Source organism: Poecilia reticulata, linkage group LG7 (assembly GCF_000633615.1).
Source record: "Poecilia reticulata strain Guanapo linkage group LG7, Guppy_female_1.0+MT, whole genome shotgun sequence".
Lineage (NCBI taxonomy): Eukaryota > Metazoa > Chordata > Actinopteri > Cyprinodontiformes > Poeciliidae > Poecilia > Poecilia reticulata.
The window spans coordinates 18566877-18577369 of record NC_024337.1 but is presented as its reverse complement, the minus strand read 5'-3'; the positions used below and the strand labels follow the sequence as shown (position 1 = coordinate 18577369).

Here is a 10493-nt window from a genome sequence, read left to right as displayed (position 1 = left end):
AAACATTCCATTTGACTAATAATGTCCATTCAAACTGATCTTTCAGTGTTGTAGTGTAGCCGCCATCCAGAAGAGGGCACCACTGGTCATCCTTAAGTAGAGCCAATTGACAGTTGTATGACAAATAATCATGGCAGAGGCATCCAAGAACAGGGAAGTGAAATGTGCACAGTCCATGACAAAATGCAAAATGCTTTCGTGAGTTAACATTCCTTCAAAAAAAAACCTCAATCACCTCTTAGAGGCGCTACAACAAGGAAGTAGCTGAATTGAACACACAACTAACAGTACAAAGTGTCAATCTCACTACTAATTGTTAAACTCTCTTGACACCAGAGCTTAATTTTTAACTTAAATGTTAATGGGGAATTGGGTGTTTCACACATTTTATTCTTGTTACAACTTTTTTTTTTTTTTTTTTTGCTATTAAGCAACCTCAGAGGTTTCTATTCTGTTATATTTTATAAATATGTGTAGGTTCAATAATGTGTGGGAAAACAAATGTATTTTGTTTTTTCAGTATTTAATACAACTGCAACAGAAAAGCTTAAGATATAATAAGGTGATTATTTTTTTAAATGTAGCATTTTACAAAAAAAGTGTCCTTCATGTTCTTGTATGAAGGCCCTCTTTACAAGAAAAGGCCATGTTCCCTTACATGTTCCCAAGGATTATATTTATTATTTTCAGCGGTAATCAAGTGTTTGCTCTCATTCAGCTGGGCTATTTATGTGGTGTGTTTCTGTGGGATGTTGGAAGGGCAGGAGAAGGAGCCATCATGAGTCTCATTAGCCAATCAGAAAGAAATATTCAAATATGTACGCCAATGTTGCCCTATTCAGCCAATTATTCAGCCAACAATTTTCTATCTTAAATCGATTTATTATAATTATAGATTGTTAAACATGCATAAAAACAACACATCTTTCCAACTGAACACAATTATTACAATACTTGAATTTTTGCAATTCTGTGACACTGCTGATGTAGGAAAATAGGTTGAGTTACGAGATGCTGACAGAGAAGTGAAAGTGGGTGAAAGGTCAGAAAAGCCCAGATCTGTCCTTTCACTTACTAATCTAGAGTCAGACATGGCAATAACACTGCTGTGGATTAGATAATATATCTAAAACTAAATATTGAACTACATATTTAGCTCTTATTGTCATTTTTAAATATCGCTGACAGAATTGAAAACAAAAAAAATAGATAAATGTTTGAATATAACAAATAATATGAAAATAATTTTAAAAATGACTGAAGTTATTTATACGCTTATACTTATTGAGCTTCTAACATCGTCAACTCTATCGTTGATGCATTATGTTTCGTTCTATGAAGCCTATGTCTCAATGCGGAACATTCACAATGTTATTTCTTTTTTTCAAACATATGCATGGAAATTAGGTATGAATATGATTATGCAGATTGGGAAAGGGAGAAAGGAGCCATGGGTGCCAAATGTCAGATGTCAGGTATGCATTTTCAGACCCTTGTGGGATAGAGATGATTATCATGGTAATTATTCAGCATTTGAACAATCCGTTTTTTCTGTGCAGAACACTGGGAAGCACATCTGCCCAGGGACCTGATGTTGGTGTTTGTCTGCCTGTCTGCCACCACAAACATTAAGTGTGTTAGTCGGGGAAATGGCGGGCGACAAGAAGAGGGTGAGGAAGAGAGTGTGAAGTCTGCAACTCAGCTGAGACAAACTTTAGGAAGGGAAGAAGTAGTTTCTGTTTCCTTCCTCTGCCTTTTCTTAGCTCCTATCTTTGGCTCATTTTAGCATAAAGAGATTGGATTGGAAGAGGAGCAGATATCAGTCATCTTTATATCCCAGCTGGGGGAGAGCTGGCTCAGGCCCCAGCTCTTCTCTCTTTATGGTTTCCTTCCCCTTCTTTTGTTTTCATGCCACGTTCTGTTCATCCTTTTATACAATATACTCTAAGGCCAGTCTTATGATTTAATATGCATGATAAATCTTTATCCTGTGTTCATACCCGTTATTTGTGGCACTGAACACCCCAATCTCAGACACAGCTGTGCTGACAGGGAAATGCCGTGCTGCGAATGGCCAACAGGAGAATTAGATGGCCTCCCCCATACTGCTAGTCATTAACCCTGTAACTGGAGGCTGACCCCAACACCTACACAGAAGCACGCTTCGTGCTCGTCATAAGGCTTTGTCGCCACTCCTTGATGTCACTGTCGGTCCTGATATACTCTGCTGAGCACATGGCCATGGCTCAGTTCCCTGATGGCTGCCTACTCACACACAACTCACTCCACACAATGCTCCTGTACTCCACACAGACACCCATTAACTGCTAAACGCAGTGCTTAATGTAATAGATGATAGATTCTAACACTGTCTGCATGGCGCTTTATCAACATGCAAGTAATGTTTAAGCACATAAAGTTTTCAGCTTAAAAGTGTTGTAAAATAATGAGCTGAGTTGCAGTGTTAACATTTTCCTCTGCTGCTTCCGAACAAAGGATTTAGATTGCGTATATTTCTTTGACTTTGCTCTTACTATCAGGGGAAAGTTTGCCTGAAATTTTGTGACACTTTGACCTTGAGCCTCGGTTTTCCCCTGGAAGTCAGAAACTGACATAGAGATGATGAGGATAGCGTGAACAGACAGCTTAAAAGGCGGGCTGAGTTTGTGCTCCGAGACAGCCTGAGAAAGCAGCCACGTATTTGCTCTGGAGGGATTTTATTTCCAGTTATGACTGAAAGATAGAGAAACTTCCTCCATAAATTTTTAACTAGGGTCAACCCAGGACAAGTTATGCATGTAAACAAGTTTCTAATAGTAAACTAGCCTTATAAGAAGCTTGACTCTTAATTTAAATTCTCCCCAGTTTCCCCGGGCTCTCTTGCATGTGGAAAAAACTCAAAAATGCATAAATGTATAAAGGTAGAGCTTAAAGATTAGTCACAAACAGATTATTTTTGCATGTTATCTTTACAGATTCTTGGATTTCATTATGTATGGGCACGAGATTGGTTACTGGTGTTTATCAACGTTTTGTCAAGATTTTAAGCTGCCACAGTTTCAAAAGTGCAAACATTTTAGTTCAGACCATTCCTGGGATTTGAATACAATCCCACAGAAAGTGCCACAGTGGCTGAGTTTTTTTCTTCAGCTGTAAGGAACATAGAGTAGCAGTCACTGCCGTCATTGTGTGGAAGCTAAATGAGAATCTCCCACCACTCTTAAAAACATTTTACTTTCAAACTGAATGTCAATTAAATATCCGACTAAATAACCAGCTAATGTCACTTCATTATACTTGTGTCACTACAGACCATAATGGTCAAAATGGGTAATGGAAGCACTTGAAAACTAATAATAAATTTAGCTGGGTTTCATTCTATATATTTGCATAAGTCTACATATCAAATTATTAATAATCTCTGCAATATTTTTGCAGCAGAAGGAATAATTGTTGCTTTTAGATACAGATACAGATTTATGTTTTACTTTTTTGTGAAATACCATAATTATATGATTTTGTGGTACTTCTCCAGGTGAACTACAGTGAGTCTTATGCCTAATTGTGCTAATTTTAACTCTTTTTTAAATTTTACTCATGACATTCAATAGTGTTGCAGTTTTAGAGATAAGATTGAATTTAATAATTTTCCGAATGGTTCCTTCAAAAGCACATCTGTGGGATATACTTTTTCACAATGAGAAATCAGCCATCCAACAAGTAAGTGTTTGGCTTCATTGTATTTACAAATTAGTGTTGGAGAATAGTTTTTACTTTAATTCTTAAGCACCGGGAATTTCTTAAAACAAAGTGCTGCGTTTAACATTAACATGCGTACCTTTGTAATTTCAAAGCCAAATGCACAAATACTTTTTATGTTTTGCTTAGCCGAGAACAGGATTCTCAGGGTTGAAGTCTTCCATGTTTCATTTCCACTCTTTTGCTCTTTTTTTTCCCACAGGCTAAAAAACCCCACCAATATTCATGAACATCTGGCTTTTGTCTTCAGTGGAAAGCATACAGTTGGCAAATGTCTCTCTCTGCAGTAGTTGTGGGTATTTGTCTGCTCCTGCTCCCATAGGCAGTGATGCTAATTTAAGAGACAATTCTGTGGCTGTGTTCACTCTTGCATCCAGAAAATATTGTAAATTTGAAAAAGAAACACTGGGACTACAAAGCTGACAGGAACGCTAGTCAGTTAATACTAGATAGTCTTCACAGTGGTCAGTAGTCATACGTCAATCCAATACAACATTGCAATATTGCAGTAAATATCATATATATTTATCATAAAACTTAGATAAGTGGAATTTGTCTCATGAAGTTCTGTCAGAGTTTCTTTCGGGATTTGACTTGGCTTAAATAGTTTTTAACAGATTAGTAAAGGATACATGTGAGACTGGCCAACAGCAAAAAAAAAAAAAAAAAAAAAAAAAAAAAAAAATAATAATAATAATAATAATAATAATAATAAGGTGACAGAGTGGCAGACAAAATGCAAACCTTTTTTAAGAACAATTGGAGGTACATGACTTAAAACAATAAGGCTGACATCAGATTCGTTGTTTCCTTTTGACTCTACAGTCAAAATGCAAATACTTGACTAATCAATCCTCAATAGCAACAAAGATTCTGTAAAAGCTGTTGGAAATGCATTAAAAAAAAAGTATTTTAGTACTTTTTTTTATCACTGTTTCCTTTATGAGCTCAATTAACCCAAACTGCTGTACTCTACTGTGATTACATATTCTTTAAAATAGTTTGAATTAAAAAAAATATATTTTCTAAAAATGAAATGGGGATTGCTACATTTTCGTAATCTTTATTCAAGATCCAATATTGTGGATCTTCTGTCTAGAGCTTCATTACCCTAGAAGTTAGATGACTTTATATTGTTTAAGTCAAGGTCAACATGAAAAAAGTCAAGTCAACCTTGACTAGTCGTTGAAACATCACAGAAACACAGCAGAGAAGACTTCGCAGAAGCTTCCAAGCTTTATAAAATATTTTCACAGCAAATACCGACAAAAGACAGCTTGGACAGCAGTATGTTATGCAGAATAACAAGAACGTTATTCCAGACTTCTTCAGCGCCAGCTCTGGTGAACTTCTGTCCCTGTGGCCTGAAAAGTTGCACAAAGTCGGGTTTTAGTATTTTTTCCCAAGCAATACTAATACTATGTCAAATCATACATATGTCAAATGTATGATTTGACATATGCAAATCATACATTTGCATATGTCAAATGTAGTGATTTGACATATGCATATCCTAGACAGCTGTACACATTGAAACATTATATGTTAAACTTATCATAAGCGATCGCGGTTGATTTAGAGCACAGATAAACTCAATGCACCTACCTGCTGCTTCAGGCGGCTCTCCCTCGATGCGCAGCAGGCTGCTCCAGAGACTCCAGGCAGCGGCTCTCTGACTTTGTGAGATGAACCGACCTGCCAACGACAACAGGGGTAGAGATTTTTCTGCTGTCATACAGTGTTTTTATAAACACTAATACTGCCATGATAGGCCCTTCAACACGCAGGATGACGCTGATCATGTTGAAAATCAGTTAAACGGATGAGAAAGAGCCAAACATGTAACAAGTTGCACGATATTCCGGTAGTCTTTGCCAGAGCTWGYKGAACCCCTTTGATAATTTACTTACACATTGTTTATACAGCTGAAACTATCTGACATTTCCCACCCAGTTCCTGTCATGTGATTGTGACTAATAGATGTGAAACAAAAAGTCATCGGCTAGTCTAAAAGTCGACCAGTTGGTACGACTTCTCCATTACACACTTAAGTAATGTGAGGTCTGTGTTGGATGAAATCTGTGGAGGATTTAAAATTCAATTGCACAAAATAATTCAATGTTAATCATTAACTTTACACCAGAATTAAATATGCAATTGAAAATCTTTCTTTTAAGTAATTTCCATGTTGCTACACTCTAAAAAGTGTATTTGGGCTGCAGTTCATCTTATGGACTTATTTACATTAATGTCACTTAAAATCCTTCTGCTTTTGCTATGACAACTTATTTTTTGTTTCAATTAACTCATAACTTACAAATCTTTAACCTAAATGAACTTTTCACTTTGACTTTACTTAAAAAAAACAAGTTCAATGCCAGTTTTGTATCCTACGTCTGACCAACCCAGTTTATTATGGTCATCCAACTCAATTCACTACGTCCTTCGAACTCAATTTGCTAAGTTTTTATAACTTAATTCATAAAGGGGTTTAACATGACAAATTTAAGTCACTCTTACTCAAATCATTTATTTCGTTCTAATAAACATTTAAAATCTCTTTGACTTAATTCTACAGAAAGTCAACTCAAACTTTTAAGTACTTCCAAACTACATATTTTATAACTTCTTAGTTTGCAGCCTAATACTCTTTTTACAGTGTCCTCTAAATACACTCTAACTTAAAAGTTACAGATCTTTTCCTTAAAGGATTTTTTACTTTGACTTTACTTGAAATAATTAAGTTCAATACCATATTTGTATYCCACGTCTGACACCATGRYTCAAGCTTACCAGGGACAGATTCTGTACCAACCTGGGTGCTGTGGTGGTGCAGGGGTAGAGCACAATCCACATGAGGAGGACTTAGTCCTTGGCGCAGCCTTCGCAGGTTTGATGCCCAACCTGGTGACCTTAGCTGCAGGTCTTCCTCTCTGTCATTAACCACTTTCCTGAATAACTACGCTCAAATAAAGGCTGCCTCAGCCAAAAACCCTTTGAAAAAAGAGATCCTTCATTAACTTACTTCTTTATTTGAAGTAAACTAAATGATTTGAGTAAGGTTTACTTAGATTTGTCATCTTAAACATACTTAATAAATTTGTTAAAAAYGAAAATTAACATATTGAGTTGGATGATTATAATATATTTTTTGTTAAACTTACTAAATGAAGTTGGATACACTTAATTGAATTGCTTGTTACCAATTGAAGCAATTCAATTAAGTTGGTTCAACTAATTTCTTTTTAGAGTGTAACCRAGCATTCAAAATGTAAAAATGTATTTAAATTGTCTCCATTTTAAGTTATTCTTTTCACGTATTTTCTTATTTCAGTTTCTTTTCTGTGTTCTATCTAAATCCCTTTGGTTTGGCACAAAGACTTTTTGTGAAAATTMACTTCATCACTGTAAACACGGATGCTCTTTTCTATGCGACTCCCCTCTGACTGTACCCTGGGCTCTTTAATCTACTCAAACAAAACATTATAGCCTTTGTTAATCACGCAGATAGGTCTAAAAGGATCTGACCAGCCCAGACTGGCACAGTCTGAAATACGCAGATCTTATTTACCCTGATTTGTTGTTGTTGTTGTTGTTGTTGTTGTTGTTGTTGTTGTTGTTTTTCTTTGCATTTCAGAGTTGTGTAATGCATCCAAATCAGGGTTCAACAAGCCAAAGTCACAGCAAGTTGCTGAGGGAATGAGTCAAGTATTGTAGCAGTGTTTTTATTCCTGTCTCCTTGCCTCTTCGCTGCTCACTCCGCCATCAATAGGTCTCATTCAGCTGAGGCTTTTCTTTCAGTCTGTGTTGGATTGTGGCAACAATTGCCTCTTGACGGAGCAGAGAGGATGGCTTGTCAAGGTCAGAACTGTGCGCTAATTAGCGTTCACCACCGAACTGCCGGGTTGACTCCTGTGCCCTTCACCCCCGAGGCCTCCTGGCATTACGTGTGGGTGTGTGTTGTGTTCTCTATCAAGTTTTTCCCTGCCCTTTCTCTTCCACTGCAAAGGCCAGACATCTGAGACTGTCTGTACAATAACGTGCAAACTCTGTCATGCATCTCTCTGCCTCATATGGGACGGTCATTCACTTTCTGGCAAGGAGACAGAGGGGGACGGAAGAGGGAAATCAGGAGTTTGGAGTGGAAGTCGGTACCTAACATGAGTATCCCATTAGGGTTTATGTGTTTGCTATAGCATGTGATCAGAGTGACAGGAAAGGGCTTAAGGGAGAATGCAAAAGRGAAAACAATTCCACAACGGCCATAGCAAACAAGGTACATCCAGCTGATGCCCATGCAGAGAAAAWAGTAAGTAAATAACAACCAAAAAAAGTTTACAGAATAATGACGACAACCACAAATACAATGGCAAAAGTTCAGCCATATCTTCGGGGGTAATTTTAAGCCCTTCACATGGGAACAGCAATTTCCTGCAGCTCCGTGTCCGAGCAATATTACTGTGAAATCATTAGACTAATTCATCATCCTTGACTTCCCTGTGTTTTCTGCCGGACTATTGGGAGAAAATGGCGGTTTAATTGCATGCCATAGAATTCAGATGTAAGCTCAGAGTCATTCTCTTTGCTTCTCCAGCACTCCAGCCACTTACTGAATTAGCTTTAAGCTGCTGTTACTGAACAATACACGTGTCTTTACAGACACCGGATTGTCAAACGACTGGAATGCCTCGGCTGCGTTTCCTTCTTCATCACTGTTCTAATGTGAGACGCTGTATTCTGTATCTAGCCTGTAGCCTGTACATTACAGTAATTGCTTTGCACTACATAGTAACAGCGGTTCAGAGATATTGATCCAATTTGGCTTAAACATCATGTCTGGCAGAAACATTTTTCCTTGTATCATTTCTTGTTATTTATTAATTCCTCCTACATAAACTTGAATGTTTTTCTTTATTTTTTTATTAAATGTGGGTGAAATGTATTCCGTCCGTGTACGTCTTTGTGAGGCACAGATATGTTAACGAGTCTGTACTCTAMGCAGCATCCACATGGATGCTTCTGCTCCAGTCACTGTTGTGGCAACTTACAGGCTGATGAAACACATGCACGGAGCTTGCCTCTATTAATTTTTGTTTATTATGTATTTATGCTCTGAGCCTGAGATTTGCTGTGATCAAATGCATCTGTTTCGGCATGGATCAGCGCTTAACTTTGGCACAACGCTGTCTCCATCACTTCCTGCTTTCTATCTATACCTCTCTGTTGTTTCCCTGCAAGCTACATCCTTTTTCTCTCTTCAGCCTTTTATACATTTAAGCCTACAATCTCTTTGAGCCTCCAGTCCTAAAAAAAAAAAGATTAGTTCATTTAATGGTCAGACAGTATTTTACAGACTTATTAAAAGATATTTAAATAACCAGGTCAAGTTAAGGACAGGATATGCTATTCTTTGACTATTTCAATTTTGAATTATGAATGCTTTAAGATCTTCTATTTCTGTTTTAAAAATTTGAACTCATATCTGCTCATTAAGCAAACATAATAAAGTGATTATAATCATACGTTAACAAAAAAACAACAAAATATGCTGAACTTTAGCAAACTCCTCTTGACTTGAAAGCAAATTAGATTCAGAAAAGAAACTGAGTGGACAGTCACGCACTGTGCTTTCTGTAATTTGTTTATCATTCTTTAAACAAATACTTGAATATGTTTTTCCCCCTCAAGATAATGTATCCTTCTGCTAGAAAAAAAAGAATCTTGTCAAAATTCATTACATTTTCTCTATTTTAAAGCACGGTAGCATCTATTAGCTATCCGCTACATTAGTAACAAACAAATATGTTCTGAGCAGTTGTTGCCTGCAGAATGCATCAAAGGTTCAGTCTAGCATAAAAATCCCATCAGCTCCTTGGCCCAATATAAGAGACATTTTTTTTATACATCATGTCCTAATGCCATCTCTTTAATACTCTCAGTGCTTTCTAGTAAAAGAAAGGTTTGCTCTCTCAGCATTTCCACTGTGACATACCAGCCCAGTGTGGAAAATTGCAGGTGCTTTTAGTGAGACTCAGTAATGAGTAAGCTGTAGACATGGAATCCAAGCTGAATAACCAATGAGTACTAAAAAGACATGTAGTGTCATAGCAGTGGAGACATGTGGAAACACTATTTCTAAGAGCAGAGGCTTTACAAGAGCGAGGAATTACTACTGTCAAGAACTAGGCCATAGAGTAGGTTGCGTCCATATGCTTACTTTAGTAGGTCAGTTGCATGCAGTATTCAAAAACTAAAATAATAAAATAATGATCTTGCATAAGTTTTTCAACTGTGAGAAAAAGCTATTTTTTGGTTTCAAATCTGTTWGTTCATAATGTACCAATTCACAGCAAACACGCCCAAAATACATTTTTACGAGACACATTTACTTTATATCAAGTCCATTTAATCACTAATCATACACAAGGCAATCCTTTACAAGGTAASGGAAGGTAATTTTATTTATGTAGCACATTTTCAGCAGCAATACAAAGTGCAAAGACATCCAAGCGATGAGATTAACAGACAGCTCGGTATGTCAAACACCTAAAAGGATTGTTTAAGAAGAAACACATTAAAATGAACATTTTGGTATAGATCCAAATCTAATCTTTATTTTCACGCTTCAGTGATCAAACAGCTCATTAGACTCTTTGACCAAAAGGTGCAGTAAATTAAAATATTTTCAGTACAGATTTAAAGGAGCCAACAGCCTCAACGTATCTCARGTTTTC

General features: G+C 36.8%; 1 protein-coding gene and 1 long non-coding RNA gene across 6 annotated transcripts in view; one reads left to right on the top strand and one right to left on the bottom strand.

The window, feature by feature from the left end:
• camta1a (calmodulin binding transcription activator 1a) overlaps nucleotides 1-10493 on the top strand; it is a 393081-nt gene that overhangs the window by 76979 nt on the left and 305609 nt on the right. The window lies entirely within an intron of this gene.
• Nucleotides 4977-5860, bottom strand: LOC103467686 (uncharacterized). Its single transcript, XR_534102.2, has 2 exons — nucleotides 5365-5860; nucleotides 4977-5123 (listed from the first exon to the last, which is right to left on the bottom strand). It is a non-coding gene; the product is annotated as an uncharacterized LOC103467686 (long non-coding RNA).